General features: G+C 42.8%; 1 protein-coding gene across 6 annotated transcripts in view; it reads right to left on the bottom strand.

The window, feature by feature from the left end:
* Positions 1–17,963, bottom strand: part of Dym (dymeclin) — a 424,183-nt gene that overhangs the window by 10,930 nt on the left and 395,290 nt on the right. The window lies entirely within an intron of this gene.

Genomic DNA, 17,963 nt, shown 5'->3' with positions numbered 1-17,963 from the left:
TACCACAAAGCTACTGTGATAAAAACAGCATGGTACTGGCAAAGAAACAGACCTGAGGACTAGTGGAACAGATTAGAAGATGCAGAAACAACTCCAGACACACACAGCCACCTTATCTTTGACAAAGGAGCCAAACACCGTCACTGGAGGAAAGATAGCCTCTTTAATAAATGGTGCTGGAAAAATTGGATTTCAACTTGCCAAAGATTAAAACTAGACCTATATCTGTCGCCATGCACTAAACTAAAATCAAAATGGATTAAAGATCTAAATATTAAAACAGAAACACTAAACCAGCTGGAAGAGAGTTTAGGAAGAACTCTTGAAGACATTGGTGTAGGAAAAGATTTTTATGAACAAAACCTGAGGTGCCCGTGAACTAGCACAAACAATCAACAAGTGGGATCTCTTCTTACTAAAAAGCTTCTGCACAGCAAGAGAAACCACCAACAGTGTGAAGAGACAACCCACAATGTGGGAAAGAATTTTCACCAGCTGTCCCTCAGACAAAGGTCTACTATGTAGAATCTATAAAGAACTTAAAAAAGTCAGGACTCCCAAATTTAAAGACCCAATCCAAAAATGGCCATCTGAAATGAACAGATATTTCTCAGACAAAGAAGTAGAAACATGAAAAAATGTTCAGATATTTCTCAGACAAAGAAGTAGAAACATGAAAAAATGTTCAACATCACTGGTCATTTGAGAGATGCAAATGAAAACAATGCTGAGATTCCACCTCACCCCAGAAAGAATGGCTGCTATCAAGAAATCAACCAAGGGCCCAGGATTTAGCTCAGTGGTTTCACCACCTGCTGTGCAAGCGCAAGGACCTGAGTTCGATCCCTGGTCCCCCCCCCCAAAAAAAAAGAAATCAACCAATAACAAATACTGGTGGGGCTGTGGGGAAAGAGGAACCCTGCTCCACTGCTGGTGGGAATGTAGACTCGTTCAACCACTGTGGAAATCAGTATGCAGATACCTCAAAGAACTAGGACTGGAAGTCCCATTTGACCCAGCTATTCCCCTGCTGGGTATCTTCCCCAAAGAATTCAAAGAATCATACCACAGTGATGTATGTCCACCCATGTTCATAGCAGCACAGTTTGTAATAGCTAAAGCTTGGAAGCAGCCCAAGTGCCCATCAACTGGAGACTGGATCAAGAAGATGTGGTTTTTTAATAAAATGGAGTATTGCTGGGGATTTAGCTCAGTAGTTCTGGTGCCTGCCCTGAAAGTGCAAGGACATGAGTTTGATCCCCAATACCCAAAAAAGAAAAAAAAAAGGAGTACTACTCAGCCATAAAAAAATAAGAAATTAGAGACATATAGCTAAATGGATGCACATTGAGGCGATACTCTTAAGTGAAATAAATAGGACACACGTGTAAATATGGAATAGTTTCTCTAGTGGGAGAAACTGAAAGTGTAAATAAGGACTAAAAGGTATAATAGATAATGTGAAATAGGAAGAAAAGGGGCAAAGGGCAAGGGGAATTGGGAGGGGTAGGGGAATGGAAAGAAGGGAATGGAGTTAATATGAGAAAATGAAAAAAATGGAAACAAAGTCTTTGTAAATAGGAAGGGATGGAGGGGTTGAAGGGAGGGCAGAAAAATGGGGAAAAATTAAGAACCAAGAGAGATTATGTAAAGGTGCAAATTTCCAATGATGAATATCATTATATTGTATACCTAAAATGTACCAATAAAATTAATTTAAAAAAAAAAGAAAAAAAATATTCTGGCTATCAAATGCCACCTCAGGAAACACAAATTATCTGTGGCAAGAATGAACAACATAATGGGTCCTGAACAGTTAATGTCAGCTTAGCTGACAGCTTGCTAAGCTGGAACTCAAACAGGGGTCAAGGTAAAATGAGACACTGCAACTAAGCAATAGCCCCTGTTTAGCGGCAGGAAGAGTCCAAATGCTCCCTAGTGTGTGATGCTGAGGGCTGGCTCTTCCTGAGCTAATCATCTTCAGGGGTGAGTTGTTCTGGAGACAAGGACTCCCTCAGTAAATCCTTAGCTTGGCGCTGCAGAGGAAGGCATGAGTCAGTCTGGGCTCAACCTCCCTTGGGGGCTAAGGAAGGCTCCAGGTTGGCTTGCAGGTTCTTGCAGGTGGTCTGGGCTGTACTCTTCAGTCCTGTGCCACACAAGAGAAGGTGAGTGGCATGGCAGCCTACAGTAGCATTTACATTGTAACACTTCATTAGGATTTGGGTTTTGGATTTTCTAATTTTACTCCTGACCTATTTATTCCAGCTGGGGTAGAAAAGGAAGAAAAAGACTGTCCTTCCAGGAGTCTGAGGAGCAGCTGGATCTACTAAAAGCCTCTTCCCTCACTGAGGCAGCTCTGGCAGGAGAAGCTGCAGTTTGGTGACCTCTGTGGCAGGAGAGCAGAGGTAGCCCAGGGACAGAGGAGGTAGGATGTGGTGGAAGGTGAGAGAGGGCTGAAAGAGAAGGAGAAAGGAATCAACACCTATCCACATGCACATCCACAGCCACATGTATCCCACTATACTTGCAGGGAGATTTTCATGTTTCACTAGAGGCTGTATCCCCAGAGCCAGGGGACAGGCACTTAGTAATATGGTGAGTGAATGATTCAGCGAAACAACCATACACTGGGACCCTCCATGCCCCAGACACACTGGTAGATACTTTATGCACATCATCTTATTTGATCTTATGAGTCCATTCATTTGCTCAAGAGCCTGCTGGCAGATGCCTGACAGGCTCTGTGTGAGTCATGGCTCAGGGCCATGGGTGTGGTGGCAACACAGAGCTCCTGTCCTTGTAGATGGTATACTCTCATGGAAGACAGCAGCAGGTATGACAGGAATGACAGCTGAGTAATTATGACCAAGCAGTAAGAAAGGGAAGATGAGATGGTGCAGAGGCCTGAAGTCATTATAGGTGGTAGCCAGATGAAGCAGGATGTGTGTTCTGGCACAAAGGAAGGCCTGATGTGGGCAGTGATCAGAGGCTGGGCCCAGGAGCCACAGGATGACCCCTGGACTCCATGTGAAGGATCTGGAACCCTTTGAAGGGTCTGAAGAAGGGCACAGCATAATGAGAATGGCCCTGTGCAGTGTGGAGAACCACAATCCCAGTGTGGAGAACTAGAGGGGATAGGTGCTTGGTCCCCAGGGAACGTGGAATGGGCCTGAGCTAAGATGATGTTAGTTGAGTGGACTTAAAAGATATTTAGAAGAGGGGAAGAGAGGATAGAAGAACTACTTATGTGTACACATGTGCATCCATACCAGTTCTAGGAGTTTTGGAATTACACAGTGATAAAGATGAAAAACATCTAAGTGTCAAATCCCCAGAGTTCCAAAAGGATCAGATAAGGGCAGAGTTAAGCAGGAAGTGCTTGGTGGCAAGCTACTATTCTGTGTTCCATCTTGACAAACTCTGCCCATCTTGAAGTAGTCTGCCCACTGATGTTCCTGCCACACCCTTCAGACATAGCACAGTTCATCTGCTATTGCTTTAAGGAAAAATCAATGCCCTACTTCATGGTTCCCAGGGTGCCATGTACAAGTTGATATATACCAATGGCTTTCCTACATGGCCAAAGGCCAGGACTTCCTACCCTATTCCTTCCCTCATGCTCTCCACCACCCCATGTTCTGGTCCCTTTCCAAAGTGTCTTAGTTGTTCAAAAGCCCAGGCCACTAAGCCACCTTGTACATGAAATGTGTTCTCCATCATTGCCAATGTGCGCAGCCTGATGATACTGTCCCTTGGCTGCTCTCAGAGGCCACTAACTGGGCTCTCGGCGTCAGCTCAGGGATGTGGCTCTACTTCCAACACTTGCTGACATGATCTGGGTTTCAACTAGGCCCCTCAGCTTTCTACTCCGTTGTCACCCACTCATGAAGCCTGAGTCCCTCCCACTCAGAGCCAGCATTCTCTGGGTGCACTATAACCCTTAGCATCTGGGTAGTCTCCTGGGGCTTGGTGCCTCTGGCATCCTTGATGAGACCTCTTCCCGCACATGTTGTGGTGTTTCTGGCCTGGCACTGGGCTCTCAGGTATGGGGAGGTAGGTTGCTTGGAGGTGGCGGTAAGCCTTTTTCATGGAAGTAGGTGTCTTATAGTGCCAACACTATGATATTCTTTGTAAAAATCTCCATCTGTAGCAACTGGGTGTAGCCAGAAGGAGTTATCAGCTCCTTATGCATCACACGAGGGAAGGTCCTCACACAGTATCAGGTCAGTCACAACATCATGCAGGGCCAAATCACTCCACTAGCAGAGGGAACGGCCGGGCTCCACTGGACCCAAATCTAGTTCAAGGTCATACGGCCTGTTGGGTGGAGTCAAGCTGAAAGTTCCAGTCTGACTGAGTGTGCAAAGTCAATTTGAAAAGTGACAGATCAGAGTTCTAGCCCCATTAATGCTTTGTCCTTAAGTTCAATCCTTTCAGCCTCCATGAAACTCTTCAGGGTTAGTTCTGGGTCTTTTCGCTGTATGGTACAAAACAGGACACTGCTGGTCCTTAAAAAATAACCACAAAGCCACAATGATGTCAATTGTCAAGAAAGGGTGGGAGACTGTTTAAGAAAATAAATTCACCCCAGAGTAATGGAGATGAGAGTCCCCATTCTTAGAATGGCCTCAGATGTTGGAAAACCTCTCATTTGGATGAGGAGACGTAAGGGTCGGGTTGGGGGAGAAGCAGTGGTTTGAAAAGGTCAATGTTCCTCCATTGCCTTTTTCGACTGGAATAATAACATCCTACATTTCTATGAGGTAACATAGCCATGAAAATGTACTTCTTGTTAGAAATAAAAATGACTCAAAGATGTGAGGACTTTTCTCCAGGCAGTGACATATTTGGGGGTTTTCCTGTGAAGGCCCTAGGAGGGAACATGAGGCAACTTATGGGCTGTACTGGGAAATAAAATGAAAAAGTTGGGTGGGGGGAGGGATAATGCTTCAAACTGCTCTCATAAAATGTCTTCCAACCAAATTGCAGAAACCTGGGTGCTGCTACTACTGAGTTCATGGCTGGCACCAAGTCTACATATCCTCATGGCCTTGGGACATTCTGGTGATGATCTAGCTAGAAAAAGTAATGAGTTGAAGACTGTCCTGAAATCCTGCAGAGGCAGATCTGGGAAAGCACCGGCACCTTAGATGATCCTTCCCAGCAACTGGTAATAATAGAGGAGAAAATGCCTTGAGTCAATGTCAAAGCTACAGTCCATCTCCCTTTCTGCAGAGGCACAAATCTGAAAGACTCTGGCCAGTAATGGCAACTGCTTCCAGATGTTGTGAACAAACTCTCAACGTAGGGTAATGCCAACATTGGCATCCTGTATACAGTATATAAAAATAGCATGAACTTTATCTGCCGACATGTAGACATGTGTAGACTTCATTATGAAGTTATTCGTCAAGCTGATCAATGATTCTTTTTTTTTTTCTTTGGTACCGGGGATCAAACTTGGGACCTTGTGCTTGCGAGGCAGGCAGTATTATTCTTTCTATAGATATTCTCCATAAAAACTTACTAACAAATTCTGAAATTATAGCTAACTACTTATAGCTGACACAGTAGATTATATGTAGCAGGCATATACAAACACTTTAATATATAGCTATTCATTTAGTCTTTAAAATAACTAGAAGAAATACTTAAAAGACAGGCAGGTAATTTGAGTTTTAGCCCCATTCACTTTCATCTGTCCATTCCTTTATTCATTCAGCAGATATTTACTGAGGGCCTAGTGTACAGTTAGCACAGGACTAAAAATATAGCTGTGACAAAGACATACATGGACCCAGTATTTTGGGATAAAAGGTTGGTACTAAATAACTAGGTGACTTTGGACAAGTTTTGTCCTTTCAGACTGAGGCCCTTAGAAGATAAAGTTAATTCTCTGAGATTTTTTGATTATGCTTTTTTTTTTTTTTGGTACCAGGGATCGAACTATAGGGACCTCGCGTTTTTGAGGCAGGCGGTGGAACCAATGAGCTAAATCCCAGGTCTGCTTGAGATATTTGAATTTAACCATCCTGCTTATTTCACAGAGTTGCAGCAACAATCAGATGAAATAAGCCATGTGATAAGGAGCTTTAGGTAGTTCCTAACACAGAGTAAGTGCTCACTAAATGTTGGCTATTATTACTGACATTAAAATGATACACAAATGCAAGGTAGTTCAGCAGCCAAACCTAGAGGCTAGAGACACGTGACTGGCCTGGTCACAAGCCCATTTCTCTCATGCCACCCAACTGACAGTTGTCACTTGGCAAGACTGTTTGCTATTCTTTTTTTTTTTTCCCCCCTATTCTTAATAGAAACATAGAGACCCTCAGGCTCCCTGCATGAGAGCCAGGAACAACTACTGACAAAGGGCTGCAAACCAAGAGGTTTGGGGCCTGAGGCCTTTTTAAAGAACAAAGCCCCCTCCCAGAGAGAAGGCAGGCCTCACATCTCTGTCTCAGGATTAGGCTCAGTGGAAAGGGGGAAATGGCCTTTAGGTGGGGTTATGGCTATGGTCCTGAGGACACAGGGCCATTTCTACTATATAACTGACATTCGGAGCATGACCCAGTTGTTCACAACCTTCTCAGATTAGGTGGCACATTCAACACATCCAATATGGAGAAGGGTGCGGCAGCTGACAGGCTGAGCTGCATAGGATCGTGGCTGACTACAGGGAAGATACTGAGCCTTCTGCCTGGGGCTCACACAGATAACCCAGCAGGGAGCTTGGGGAAGTGACAGTGACTAGGCCTAGCTAGGTGCTGGCACATCCTGCTTCACCAATGCTCACCTTATTAAAAACAAAAGTGGCATCTTCCACCCTATTGGTTCAGTCTTTCTTTTTCTTTTCACAGTCTTCTTAATACTTAGTGCAATAGGAGGTTATCTTATTTATTAGTCTGCTTGCATACCATTTGTCTCCCCCCTAGAATATAGGTCCTAAAAAGACAGGAACCTTATTTATTTTATTTTATTTTTTTTTGGTACTGGGGATCGAACTCAGGACCTTATGCTTTTGAGGCAGGCGGCAGCACCACTGAGCTAAATCCCTGGCTCCAAGGAACCTTATGAATATCTGGCCTATTACTGACACTTAAGAAATGTTCATTAAATTACGTGAATGAATAAATGATTTTATATCTGTACAACAGTCCTGCAACATAGGCATTATTAACTATTGTAGAGATATGAAAAACAAATTTCAACCAGGATAAGTAGCATGCCAAGGAGGCCAGAGCCAAGAAGTGGTGGAGCTGGAGGTGAAGGAAACTTACATCTTCTCACTACAGCCTCCCAGAGTCTCCAGGGACCCAGTGTGCTTTTCTTTAGAACACCTACAGCCAGTATAGACATAAGCTTCCAACATTTCTTCAATGTCCCCTCACCAATGGTCACTTAAACTTTGTGCCTGATGTCCTCACTATGAAGGAAAGGGGCTGCTCTGGAGACAGCCCAGGCTGGGGTCAGTAGGCCCGGGTTCTGCCCTGTGAACTGCTGCCACTCTGGGCAGTTTAGGGGAAGTAAGAGCATTTCTTTACGTCTTGGGTTTATCACCTTGTATAAAATGAAGGACCTCTGAGCTCCTTCTCACTCTGTCTATGTGTGGGTTTATGAGATAAACCCAGCAAGGTCTAAATATTTCTATTTTTTTTCCATGCCTCCAGGTTCTCCTGGCTGACCTAGAGAAAAGGCTGAAAGTGCTGGGCTGGGGCGCAGCTATAAACTGGAGTCAAGCAGTTGTAACTTCTACTTAGCCAGCCTTCAGTGGATAGTGAATGTTCCTGAGTTGTCCTGGGTATAGATAACAGATGGCTTTAAAGGCCAAGGCTTCCAACTGCTTAAACTCAAGACAAACATGGAACTGTTGTTAAGCTGCTCAGTGGTGTGAGAGCTCACAGTTAAGTGGGTTGCAGTTCCAGGCCTGGTCCCTCATTCTGCCAGCTAAAGTCAAATCCTGTCCTCACATAGGGCTCCTAAACTGCCATCTCCTGAATGTGTACCCCTGGTCACAGGGGAGCCAAAGAGCAAGGAGAGAACAACACGAATGCATTGCCACTGCTAGAAAAATCACTTGGACATGTAGACAGCACATGTTCAGTCTTCAGCTCCAGTTCCCTGTCTCCTAATGTGAACGATTTAGTGGTGACTATTTCCTGGGTTTGCTTGAAATTCTTCACCAGCATTTAAATGGTTCAGCAAAAGGAATGATGCACAAATAGCAAGAAAAACAAGGATTGGCTCTACAAGGCCAACACTTGAAAGCACAAGGTAAAGAGCTTCCTCCTCATTGAAATGAGTTGTTTGGAAGACCAGTGTACTGGGAACATATTGAGCATAAGCATTAAATCATAAGAGCTTTCAAAATACTCCTCAGCCAAACTGATGAATGGGAACTTAGCTGCTGTACAAAATGAGTGGGAGCTGCATTTACTTGGACCCTGTCCCAAATCGACCTGTCCATCTCTCTAGCTATAGAGGGGCTTAAACAGATATCCTTAAAACCACATGCTCCTCTGAGATGTCTCAAAAAGTCTGAAGAGCCAAGGAAAAGAAAGACAAAGGGTTTTATTTAGCACTAAGGACACTGTTGACACATTTTACTGGGACTCAGTCCAAGAAATGTCATGTCTGAAAGCCAAATCAACAACTCAGGAAAAGTCACCCTTTCCTTTATATTCCCATGCAGGCCCATGGAGAACAATAATGCCATCCTGTGGAACTGAGGGAAGTCCTGCTTCCTCACTCAAGAGTGTCTTCATCCCTGGCATGATCAATAAACACTACTTGGCAGCCCAGGGCTAGGCCAGGGTGAGCCACATGGGCGTTCGTAGGCCTTCTGAACTCTAGCTTATATCCTTTCCCCTCTCTGGACTTATCAGGACTCTGGTGGGCTCCAGCCAGTGACTGCCAGATGGCCTTGTCCTGAGAACTACTAGTACTCTAAGAAGGCAGAGAGGTGCTCAGAAAGCAGAGGTCTTGGCCTGCCAGTTAGGGCTGAATTGGTCTAAAACTGGCTAGCACAGGGCATTGTGCTGGCAATATGACCCTAGGGGACTCCCTGGCTTTCACTCCTTTCCTTTTTTTTTTTTGGTACTGGGGATCGAAACACTCCTCTCTTTCCAAGATCCTTGTCCTATGACCCAGCAAGCAGAGAAAACCCATCTCTGAAGCTTGGGGCTTGGTCTCAATCCAAAGCTACCTACAACAATCCTGTTTTGATTTTTGGAGCCAGAGGTAATGCTAGACTCTCAAGTGTCGCTGGAATGTTTTTATCAGCTCCAGCGAATCAACCTACCACAGAGGGACATCCAGACGCCCAGCTCAGACAAAGCAGAGGTCTGATTCAGTGGGAGAGGCTTGGACCTAACAAGCAGACCAAAAGCCTTACAGCCTGTCTCTGCTGTCAGTCATGTGATCTGGTGAAAACCCACAGGAAGTTCAGCAAGCAGATGTAGGGCACAACTGTAATAATTTTATTACCACAAAGGCTGGATGGAGATTTCCAGCTTCCACCTAAAGATTATACACAGATAGCATCAGAAACTCTAGCAAGTACCTGGCACAGCTCCAGAAAGTTTAATACAATTTATTTTATTCATTTATTTATTTAATTTTAATTTTAATTTTTGGTACCGGGGATTGAACTCGGGTCCTTGCAGTTGCAAGGCAGGCAGTGGAACCACTGAGCTAAATCCCCAGCCCCAAGTTTAATACAATTTAAAATCAAATAGCTACATAGCACATTAAACAAACTTTTAAAGCCCATGTTAAGACTCTGAAGAGACAATGGCAGTGAGGTAGTCCAGGAACTGCCGGCAGCTGGCAAGGAACAGGGTGAATGGGTCAGCCCTGCTCAGATGGAAAGGAAAGCAGCCTCAAGATGCCATGGTCACACAGCAAAAGAAGCGTTAGGCCCATTTAAAATGCAGAGTTGGATTACAGAATGTAGAGATTATACAAACAATCACTGTCTAACTTTGGTCTTTCCATTACTTAAATGCTAATAAATATCAACTACCTCTGAGGCACTGGGTTTGGGGCTGCAGAGGCAGAATGATGCTTCCTGCTCAAACCAGTGTAGGACTTAGTAGGAATACTGTGTAAGATGGAAAGAGAAGGTTCCCTAAGGGTGCTCTCTTAGGCCACTCTGGGTTATGCTGGGGCCAGGGGATTTTAGGGGAGCTTGGACACCAGACTGGGAGGAACAGTGAGTCAACAAATCCAGAAACATCTGTATCATCAATTCAACAGAATTATTGGCTCAGTAAGACCGAAGCACAGGTTCTGCCACTTGTAATGGAATAAATAGATCAAACACTGTAACCACCAGAAAAAAGAAGACAGGAGCTGGTGTATGAATAACAATAGTGCTGAATGTGGAGTAGTTCTACTTTATTTGAGATCCTTTTTATCTTTTTGTAATGCTGGGGATAAAATACAGGAGCTCATGTATGTTAAGCAAGTGTGGAATTTCTCTATGTTGTCTAGGCTGGTCTTCAACTCCTGGAGATACCCCGACCCCAGCCTCCTTAGTAGCTAGGACCATAGTCTTGTACCATCATGCCTGACTGTGAATTCATTTTAAAATGAATGAAGAACTAAATCCAAATTATAGAAAATTATGAAGGGTCTCTTCTTAGGAGTTGCAAATTAAAAAATACAAAGCTAAAATTAAGAAGCCCATAATAAGAGTGGCTCAGAAGACAGTCAAAACATATTGCATGTTCTGGAATGCAGTGGCAGCCATGCACAAGGCTTGCAAGGGCTCTCTGAGGAGTACACCACCACAAGAGGGGTAGCCACAGGTCAGCAGACAAGATCCTGAAAGCTCAGGCCACATGGAGTTCAGGAAATGATTCTGTCACTTTTGAATATTAACAAGTGATACTAATGGCTTCCATAACTGGGGACAAAAAGACTTTTAGGAGAAGTATGAAGGATATGGTATGAGGTTAAAACCCACTCATGTGATGAACTCTCTACAAACTTACCATCACATCATCAGCCAGAATTTGAAGACCATGCTAATCTGAAGCCTGAGCGAACTTCCATGTTAAGGCCTTCTCTCACTAGGGGAGGAGCCCATGGAAAGGAGAGATTTTATCTTCAGTTTTCAACGTCTCTCTCTTTCCAGGGACCTAGTGGGGAGCCTGAAACAAGGAAAATCAGGCCTTCCCACTACAGGGAAATCTGTGAGAGGACTCGATCAGTGCAGGGACCCTGAAGAGCTCAGAGGCTGATGGCTGCCCTGGGACCAGCTGGTTGTGTGTTATCAGCAGCTGGACATGAGGCTGAAAGATGGGGGTGCAAGGAGGATGCCCTCAGTACTGGGATGAAAATCTGTTTATCCAGTGATCCTGGAGTAGAGAACAGGTCAAGGATAGATAATTACAGTCTTCAGCACTGGGTGCAGTGGTACACACCTGTAATCCCAGCTACCTGGGAAGCTGAGGCAGGAGGATCACAGGTTGTATCCTAGCCTGGGCAATTTAGCAAGACCTATTTCAAAACTAAAGTAAAAAAAGGGTTGGGGATGTAGCTTAGCACTCCCTAGGTTCAATCCCTAGTACGAAGGAAGTCCCAGATGCCTGAAGCAGGCTCTCAGGAAATCAGTGCATTTCTATGAGATGAACTTCTAACCAGAATACAAGCTTCATGAGGGCAGAGATTTTTTTTTTTAAACTCCACATGGAGTTTAGACAATTTGGTCCCAAAGTTATTTGGAACTAAATGAGCCATGTTAAGCCCATGACACTGAGAGAAGTAAATGAGCTGTGCTGCTTGGAATTTGAGGGGCAAGTCTTTAGCCTGTCAGATGAATTTACTTCTCAAATTGCCTGCTATACTACTACTACCTACCACTGTGATAGCTTCATTTACCTAGGAAAGTTCAGCTCACAGATAATGAATAATTGTGATATACATGGTCACTGCCATCTAACTGTGGAAAAGAAAGTAAATTTCCCAATATGCACATGAGTTGGATAAGGGGTGATCAAAATATACAGTGAACATTTAAATTAAAAAAATATTACAGTGAAAGAAAAATTGCCATTAACTTTCTTCAAAATACTTCCCCCCTCACTTCGAACACACATATCTGATTGCTACTGCCATTTTTTGAAGCAGTTCTGGAAGTTCTCTTTCTTGTGTTTTTTGCAGGTGTAATCAAAACTACAATGAATGCTGCTCCTAAGTGCCACCCAGCAGAGAGGCAGGCTTCTAAAAACATTATGGTGGGTCCTCATTTGACTTATTCACTTGATCTGGCAATAGGAGACTTCTGACTCTTTCCTAAAATCAAAATGAGCATGAAAGGTAAACATTTTGAATTGATTCAGGATGTCAAGGCAGCCAGGGCAGAGCAACTAAAGACACTCACAAAAAAGGACTCCCAGAACTGCTTCAGAAAGTGGCAAGAACAATGGGATGTGTGTTCAAAGCAAAGGGGTGGGTATTTTGAGGGGGATTAATGGCAATGTGTTTTTCACTGTAATAAATTTTTAAAAATTTAAATGTTCACTGTATTTTCCAATCACATCTCATAGATATTTATGGCCTAGAATGATGCATAATATGTAAACTAAGAAGTTTCATTTTCAATGAGCCTTTCACTTTTGAATCTTGTCAATGTTGCTGTATGATGGGTCAAAAGAAAACAAGCATATGGCCTCAATATTAAGTTAAACCCTAATTACTATACCCATGATAATCATTCTTTACATTATTTCTTTTTCCAGACTAAGAGTAGGAGATGAAGAGATGAAGGAACATTCTGAATCACGTTTACATGAATTTTTGCAAAACAAGGATCTTTACCATGCCTGAGATGTTTGTGCTGGGAGATACATGTGAAATGACATATGGAGGACGAAAGGTCAATGCAGACAGAAGGCTTAACTGGCACCCTCCAGCCCAATGGGTGTGCCACTGATTTTTGGATAATTTTATCAGGTGAGAAAACAGCCTTTGCCACAGTATGTGAAAGAGATATCTGGAAAGAGAATTTCAGCTGAAACAAATATGGAGCTAAGAAGTTGTCTTTATTTTCTTAAGAGTTATCTTCTTTGAACATTCTTAAGATTTAAGTTGTAAGCAAACTTCATAGTTTTTCAAGCCTCCGGGGGCTTCATCCATTATTAGAAAAGGTATGCCTTGATTAGTTATTAGCAAGAAGTAAAAACTAGACTGGTAAATCAACCATTACAAGAGGATTATCCATTGTGTAGGAGGATTTTTTTCCCTCTCTGCTTATGGAAAGAATGGTCTGCTCCAGGTCTTATGTGGAAAGCTCTGTGGCTGCTTCGGCAGTGATGCTTCTTTCAATTTACTTGGAGAAAATACTACTTAAACCCCCAATTCTTTTTTTGGTGCTGGGGATTAGCATATGTCACTAAATCCCGAGCCCCCAAATCCACAATTCTGACAAGCAGTGTATAGCCTAAAGGAAGGAGCTCAGTCTTCATACTATGGCTGTATTTCTTAGTGACCAAGCATGACCCTGAGCCAGACCTGTGACTTTTCTGTCCACTGTGACAGATCTGGCCCATCATTCCAACAAATGTCACTGATGAACTAAAAACACATAATGTGTTTTGTTCATTTCTTCACCACCACCAGGACTAACAAGGAGAACCAAGAAGCCTAGAAGTCAGTACTTTGGGCCTTGACTAGGTTGGACCTAAGACAGACAGAATGGCTAGGAACCAACTGCCTGGGGCCTGAGAACAAAGTAAAGGTGAACAGCAAGAAAATATAGGCAAAGATGACAAAAATGGTGTTTCAAGACAATATAGCTGGTTCATATTTTGCTAGGAGCTTCCCAGTTCCACTAGTATGCAAGTCATTTCACAAATAATTATTTTTATGTTAGTGCTGTGTCTTCAAAGATGATGATGTTAAGAGAAGACAGATTCTAAATACAAGGTGCCAAGAGTCCTCTCTAGCACTCTTTGCCTTTGAGGTTCTAAAATGACTGCAGGGATCTTGCCACAGCTTGTCTTCTGGGTAGCTCCATGGCCCGCTGTACAATCTTGCCAAGTGCAGGGGGCTAAACAGGCAGGATGCTAACCATGCAGCAGAGTGCTTTGGTAAATGATTTGATTTCCCTCCTTCAGACAAAGGTCTCCCTGAAGTGAAAATACAATGGCAAAGACCATAAAGAGCTAAAGATTGGCAAGGCTCATAGCAAATGAATGAATAAGGACCAGAGATGACAACAATGTAACAAGGGCTTCCGGCTCTAACTACTGAGGATGCTGTGCTGGCAGGGCTACCAGAGTATTATGTGAAAGGCTTGGGGAGGTGAGTACGGAGGAAGCCAAAGGGGACTTCAGTGTTTTCAAGTTGCAACTGTTGGCTTTCATCCTCTGCTCCTCTCTTGCTGAAATAGAGGCAGAACGGTGCAGACAACTCAGAAACTCAAGATCCATAGAATGAGCTCAGAGACCTTCTTACTCTAGGAACACCAGAGCAACTAAACATCTGGCAAAAGAGAAGGCATTTTTATTGTTAAAATTGTGGCAGAAAGAAAAATAATACTTCAAGTTCTCTGCTTTCCAATACCAATATAGAGACAGGATAAGAAACAAAGGGCATGTGATCTGATCACAAATCAAACAAGCTTAGCAGATCCAAGACAGCATGCCAACTGAGGAAAATTCTTATAGCAAATTAATGAATGTGTAAATACTAATATTTGTAAGCTGAAACAAAGATCAAATCTACGTACAAAAGCCCATTCTTTGCCATTCATGATTCCTGTTTTTACCTTTTCCAGGTCAAAAAGGCATAGGTTTTATGTTTCATTACTCAGTGCATTGGCAGTTTAAAAATTGGTCATCAAAGCCAAAATGAAGTCTTAAACTGGCCTCCAGACAGGTTAGAAACATAAATGAATGGCCACAAATCCACATATTTTGAATTTTTTCTCTAATTTTTAATGAAGGGAACACTTTCACATTTTACAACTTTATGAATAAGCAATAACATGGCAGGCAGCCTAAAGGAAGAGTATGTTTCTAGGTGGCAAATAGTGACAATAACCGAGACTAGGATGCCAGAGAAAAAGAAATCTACATGCTATGCAGAGGGCTGCTCTTTGAGCCAGGCCTCTCACTGACTGCTCAAGTCCTGGTCAGGAGGGGCCACAAATGAACACGCATGGTCTCTCATAGGCATACCTGAGCAATGGTGGTCAAAAAGCCAGGCAAGGAAGCTGGGTCATTTTTACTCCTACCTCCTCTCAGCAGTGGCTCTGTATGGATATGGAGTCAAGGTGGGAGGGCCCCGGGAGCCACCAGGTTCTCTCTCTATGCTATTCAGTCTGAAAGCTGAAGCTATGCCAGGTATAACACTTTGACTTCTGCCTTGTTCTATTTCCCCACCTGAGACAGGCTGGACATAGCAAAAGGCAGGCAGTTGGTAGCTAATGCTCTTCATGGCATTATTTCATATTTACAAACTGCTTGAAATTTAAATAAATACTATGATAAAGGAGTATAAACTTTTATAAACCAACACGTGCATCTGCCATCTAGGCTATGAACAGAATTGATGGAAAATTAAGGATGTCTGAATTTCAGAGCTGGCTCTGACATTAACAAACTTGGACAAATAACGTCATCTCCTCGACACTGAGTCACCTCATCTGTAAACCATTACAGATGATGAGGGCTGCTCTTGACTGGCAGGGAGAACAAGGCTGAAGACTGGCTGTGGTGCTGAAGTGATTCACGCCAGAGTAGGAGGCCCAACAAGGGCCGCAGGGCTGCTGGTTGGAGTTGGCTAGCACCTTGCCCTGCCTTGTCCAAGTGATGCCATAGAAAGTGCAAAGGTCACAGTCAAAGAAAAACTGGAGAGTAGTAGGATTCTTTCCTGTATATTTTCGTCTCTACATTATTTGTTTCCAATCAGTACCCTAGAAGGAAGTAAAATATCTGTAGGTGAAGCATTTGAATGCTGGTAGTCATTTCCAAAACATGACAGTGATCTAACAGAAAGAAATCATATTTTATAGCATGGACTTTAGTTATTCCAAATTTACATCTTTCAATAAAGAAGGATGTATAGCTTACCTCTTAATTTACTTTCAGGGACCAACCATGTAAAATTCAATTTGTTATATACTGCAAGCATGAAAATTAAACAAAATTGTAATTCATCTAGAAAATATTCATAAAACATTTAAGGGGATCTTTTAAAAAGAAATTCTAAATTTAAATAATCAACATACCATATTTTAGGATTTGAATATAGGGTATAAATCATAAAACATCATTTTATATTTAAGTTTATTTAGAGCAAGAGAATGCAGAACACACGTTTTACTTTAAAAAAAAAAAAATCCAAATTTGGTCCAAATAAGAAAACAAGGTGAAAACTATAAAGTGCTCCTATGGAGAACAAATGTCTGTTCAGCCTCAAGGGCATGATGACATGAGTTTTGGAGTTCTTTCAATGCTGCTTTACTTTCAAAAGAACCAGATTAAGGAAGAAAGAATGTTGTGCTTATTTTGGAAAGCAATTTACACTGCAGACATGTCTTCTCTGATTTCTCCATTCTAGTGAATGTATGAAACGCTTTCTGATGCAGAAAGATGTTTTAAGATAAAAGTTCTGCTTTCATTCCAAGATGGCAAAACTGGAGAAATCTGGCTCTGCCAAGAACACTGGATCTCACTGTTTTCTTCAGCATCTCTTCAGCCCCTTTGCACCATCTCTAAGCCCCTCAATAAAATTATCTGTGCCTCTCAAGACAAAACTTCTGACAAAATCTTGCCTGTGAGTGGCCATGATCTGAGTGTTTGTGTCACCTCCTCCCAATTCTTATGCTGAAACCTAATCACTAAGGTGATGATAATTAGGAAGTGGGGGCCGGGGATTTAGCTCAGTGGTTTCGGCTGCTGCGCAAACGCAAGGACCCGAGTTCGATCCCTGGTACCAAAAAAATAAAAATAAAATAAAATTGGCCAGGGATTTAGCTCAGTGGTTTCGCCGCCTGCTGCATAAGCCAAGGACCCGAGTTCGATCCCCGGCACCAAAAAAAAAAAAGAAAGAAAGCGGGGCTTTTGGAGGTGATTGGGTCATCAGGACTCTACCCCCACAGATGGGATTAGTGACCTTACAAAAGAGACCAGAAAGTAGCTATTCTTTTCCACCATGTGAGGACATAGCTAAGAGGGTGTGGTCTATGAATCAGAAGTGGGCCCACCAGATAACAAATCTGCCAGTGCCTTGATTTCTAACCTCCAGAACTGGGAGAAATCAATATCTACTGTTTAATATGGTATTTTGTTATAGCAGCCTAAATATACTAAGATATAGATGATCTGCTCACCCATTTATTCTTCCTTCCTTTTGTTAATATTTACATTATAATTATAACCAACAATGTTTTAATAAACACAAGATTTTAGTATAACGGTGGACACAAAACAATGGTCTTCTTTGCCATCTGACTGATCGGTGGGTCTTCATCGGTCCACCCTTAGCTATTTCCCTCACTGTTCTGGTTGTCAGGGATGTAACAGTGGGCTCAGCTGGCAGTGAGAGGCACAGATAGTTATACAGTGCCACGGTGTGAGGAAGGTGGGAAGTGCTAGGGCACTACAAGCGGAAGACTCCACAGGCCCAACTGTGTGTGTGTATGTGTGTGACTGATGATTAAATCTAAATGAACACTATATTTCTATACCTTTTAATTTTGAGACAGGGTCTCACTAATTGCCCAGTGTGGCCTCACACTTGCAATCCTCCTGCCTCAGCCTCTGGAGTAGCTGGGATTGTAGGTATGCACCACCGTGCCTGTGTAGTCCAACATTTTACTCAAACACACAAAAGTGGAGAGACAGTACAGTGAACTCTGTGTGCCCATCATGTAGTTCCAAGTCATTAATTCATGGCCACTCTTTTTTTAGGCTATCTCAATTTCCCTCCTCTGAATTCTTTTGGTGCTA

This window comes from Heterocephalus glaber, unplaced genomic scaffold, assembly GCF_053883595.1.
Source record: "Heterocephalus glaber isolate CG9 unplaced genomic scaffold, H.glaber_assembly_v1.0 deba00000331, whole genome shotgun sequence".
NCBI lineage: Eukaryota > Metazoa > Chordata > Mammalia > Rodentia > Bathyergidae > Heterocephalus > Heterocephalus glaber.
Note: the sequence above shows the minus strand (reverse complement) of the source record. Positions and strands in the feature narration are given on the sequence as shown.